We start from the raw sequence: 4,521 nt of genomic DNA on the forward strand, positions 1-4,521 counted from the left end.
GAGAGAGAGAGAGAGAGAGAGAGAGAGAGAGAGAGAGAGAGAGAGAGAGAGAGAGAGAGAGAGAGACAGGCGCTCAGGGTAGAGTAGTTAATAGAGAGTTGTCTTTGAGGTCAGGAAAACACATTCAAGATCCCCTCTGATACATACTGGTACTGTGACCTTAGGTAAATCCCTTAATCTCTTGTTGCTTCAGACAATTCTCTTAGACTACAAATTGCAGAATAATTACTAATCTGTATTGGCAAAAGCAATTTACTTGCTGAAAACTCCCTACGCTAGGAACATCAAAAGTCCAGACCCATCCTACCTACAGCACCCTCCAAGGAAGAGCAAAGGAAAATTTGTGAGTTTTAATAGGATTAGATTTTAGTCAATAAACACTGGGTCTACTAGGTTTGATTTTAAGGGCCAGATAAATGTTATTCATTTACAGTAGGTTAGGATTGATTTCATGTGGCCATAGAATGTTTTGTCTTGTTTTAAATTTTTTTTAATGTCTATACAATTGTGACTGTAGAATGTTAACTCTTAAAAGATGACGTGAATGTTCTTTTGAAAGCTTTAAACAGTTGGAATTTTATCATTGCGAACACTGCCTCCCCCAGTGTAAACTGTAAAGTCACTATGTTTACTTAAATTGATAACCTCCCTAAATAGTGGCTTGAGTTGTTCCCTGGTGGCCAACTTTGTGATGATGAGTTGATCTATACTTAGCTAGGCTCTTCTTCAAGAAGAAAGTTGCTGAGTTCTTTATTTGGCCCACACTCAAAGCCTTTGCAACTTAGCAAGACTTATAAGGTCTTGTGTTGAACAGTCCCAGCTTTCAATGACACTAGGTCACCCCCAACACCATAAGAAAGCACTGGAGGGTCTTTAGTACAGATCCAATAGTTTATAAGGTCAAATCTTGAAACAGAAGGTGCATTCACAGCAGTTGTTTCCTGCTATTTTAATTAGTTACTAGATTATTAGTGTTGTTGGACACTAAGAAATGAAAGGTGTTAGTTTTTCATGGATAGGGACAAGTTAACAATTCGATAAAAGTGCAGGCAGTTTCTATGATTACCTCTTTATCCAAATAGCTCAAGACCTCTCTAGGAAATTTTTTTTTTCCTAAAGGGCAATTAGTGGTAAAAGTAACCAGTCAGGGTACATTTATCTTTCTTCCTTGATTCTAAAGTTATTGTATTGTCTATAATTAGTCAACACACCCAAACACAAAGATTAAACTATTGCCATTTCATAGGAACTGCTGGGAAAGATTGGGATTGATCAAAATGTTTTATATGTTTCAGATTCCAGAATTTTCCCTTGGTCAGGAAGATGAAGATGCAAAACTTGGTCCTTGCATGAATTTCCAAAGAAAGCTAAAAACATTTAGGTATTAAGTGAGCAAAGCAATGATGTTGACAATGACAATAGCGATAGTAATGGTCTTGATATTCCCACTATGCACTGGTATAGGGAGTGTACAATTATTGTGCTGTACCCACAGAGGTTTTATGTGCCCACAGGATCTGTCTAGATATATCTATAAGAGAGTCAAGAATAGATCCAGCTCTAGAGTCTCCTGCCCACACTTCTCCAAGAATATTATCTCTTCCAGGAGGCAAAGCAGAATGTTGAGAATAATACTCAGAGGTAAACCATTTTACTCTCTTCAGAGAGAAGGGGTACTAGACTAGAATTATACCTATGTGCTCCTTTAAATATTATTAATCGATTAGGTCAAGCCTCATTCCTTTTTTAAGCTATTTCTTTTTTTACAAATTTACTAATATTAAATTTTCCTCAATTCCATGAAAAACAATTGTTGACTTTTTTTTTTTTTGCATTGGTGGTATAAGTTGTTCACAAAGCTACTTTCCATGCCTTACTCCTGATTTTTATTCCTTGATGGGAAAAGTAGTCCCCAATCTATATATCCAAGGCTTGGCCTCCTTCCTACCAAATTTTAGTTCCACACTGAACATAAATAGCAAATAAGATATAAACCCACTTATCCAAGCCAATAGCAAAATAAAAAATATTAAGCAGACAAAGAATACATAGGAGAATATATACTGGAGAATATAGAGTGAATGAGTTCTCCCATTAGGACTGAGATATTATAATTCAACCAATGGAGAGAGTCTCAGATCTCTCCCAAAGAGAAATGCTTCAAAGTCTCTAGAGTAGTGAATAGGAATAGTGATATGAAGAAGACTGATAGCTCCTCTACATGTAGGCTTCTTCCCAGAGAAGTCTGGAATGGCACATCTATCCCAAAACTGGAAGCCATAAAAGCAGCATCTCTCTTTTTTCCAGCTCTTACCAACTCCACTACTCATGCAGGCATGGGGCATTGAGTAATCAATCTTCACCAATAAGAAGAAAGTCCTATACCAAAGGACTTTGAAGCTATGATTACAGAATGATGAATAATCCATCTAATTTGTCCTTCAAAAAGTCATATCATGACAGTGAACAGGGTCCAGAATTGAACAAGAAAAGGAAAAATGAATGGATTTTCTTTAACAGTGCTTTTAATGGTGCCCAAAGTTCTCCCTGAAACAAAAGTCCATCCTACTTAACATTCACATTCTTATGGTGATGCTCTATGGTTGACAGATACAAAATGCTACCTTTTCCAAAGATATAATTATTGAAAAAATCAGTGGAGTGGAGTATGGTGAATATGACTAAACTTCAACATATCACCAATGGAAAAAGAGACAGAAAGAGTGAGAGACTTGCTATGAACATGTTGTGTTCTCCATGGACATTTACATAATCACTTTGTCGAGATCTAGAGGGAGGAATTTGAATGTTTCAGAGACCTCCTTTGGAGAAAATGAACTAAATTCCAACAGGGTGAGAAAGTGTGGGTGGCTCTCAAAACATAAAGGATGACAGGAGTGGGAGTTACAAAGGATAGACAGACATGAACTGGCTGTGATCAAGATTGTTGTGTAGAATACCTATGCCAGTGAAATAACAGATCAATTGTATTATCAGAGAATAAACAAGAATTATCCAGTCTATCAGCTAGTATTTGAGAAGTACCTATTATGCGCCAGGCACTGTGCTAAGGAATGGTTGAGAAGGTGGTGATGGAGCATGATCTGCATGGTAGAGAGAATGCTTATATCACAGATAATGATATCACAGATTCATCAAAATGTAATGATAATCACAATAGTTCATGAAAGTAATACTTTTTGCAATCTTGAAACATTATCCAAAAATGTAACCCTAGAATCATATAACTATAGAAATAGGAGATATCTCAAAGATCATCTGGTCCAAACTGAAGGATGAGTTTCCTCTAAAATAAATTATTGCCCAACTTCCACTTTAATATTTTTGTTGCATTAAGGTTTTATGCATGTGTGTATACATATATATATATATTTGTCAAATGATGCCTTCTCTAGTTCAGAGAGGGGAAGGAGGGACAAAGATACTTGGGAACTTTAAAGCAACAAACTAATTAATTAATTAATTTTTAGAAGCCAAGAAAGAAGCTTAACCCATTTGGGGCCAAATTTAATTAGAAAATTGTTCTCTATATTTAGCTAAAATCTGTCTTCCTGTAAAAGAAGTTGGTTTTAGTTTTGTCTTCTGAGTCCTAGCCAAAATGTCTAATTCTTTTTTCACATGACAGTCATTCAAATATTTGGAGTGGAATATCACATTCCCTCCCTCCTCCAGTCATCTTTGTCTCAAGTAAAATATTCCCATTTACTTCAACAGTTTCATATGGAAATGTCTCCAGTCCTCCTTCAAATAGACTACAGTTATCTGCACCCTTCCTAAACTGAACTGAACTGAACACAATATTCCAACTGGAGTACAACAATGATGTCAGATTCTCAAATGTGTATTTAATAATTTTTCAAAATACAATTCAGCATAGATAATGTTAATTTGAGGTTCTCTAGGTCAACATGTGGCCCAGAGGCATCCATTTCTATTTTAGTTTGTTGCTACTGGAATATAGTAACACTAACACCTCCCTCATTTTTAGACAGTATGTGGGAAATCTAAAATCTCTAAATCTAAAACACTGGTGCTTCAGAATTGCATAGGATGTAATGGGCTTCTTGGTTTAACCATAGTTTCTCTTTCAGTAAAGAGGGAACTGGGGCCAGAACTGTGAATTCCCCAGTTTTTACTGACTACTACCCTTTCTTCATCCGTGGTTCTTTTGTATTCATGAGCAGAGTGCTAGAGATGTTCTTTCCTCAAAATACCTGTGACTTGCTGAAAATAGCAAAGGTTGGACCTTGGAAACTCCTTGTGCTGTGCAGACATTTTATTGAGGCACAGGCTATGCCTTTATTTGCTCAGACTGTGTGACTCTCTTAGGGGCCAGTAGCAATACGGAAAAAGGGCCACTGAAATTTCTCACCACATGCCTGGCTCAGAAAGCACTCAGCTATATTTTTAGGCAATATTGAAGTCTTTATCAAGCACATCTTGTCTTTCATTCTGTAGGTACAGTCCACTCCTAACGTCCCTATCATACCATCTCCATTT

The sequence above is a fragment of the Gracilinanus agilis genome, chromosome 1, assembly GCF_016433145.1.
Source record: "Gracilinanus agilis isolate LMUSP501 chromosome 1, AgileGrace, whole genome shotgun sequence".
NCBI classification, from domain to species: domain Eukaryota; kingdom Metazoa; phylum Chordata; class Mammalia; order Didelphimorphia; family Didelphidae; genus Gracilinanus; species Gracilinanus agilis.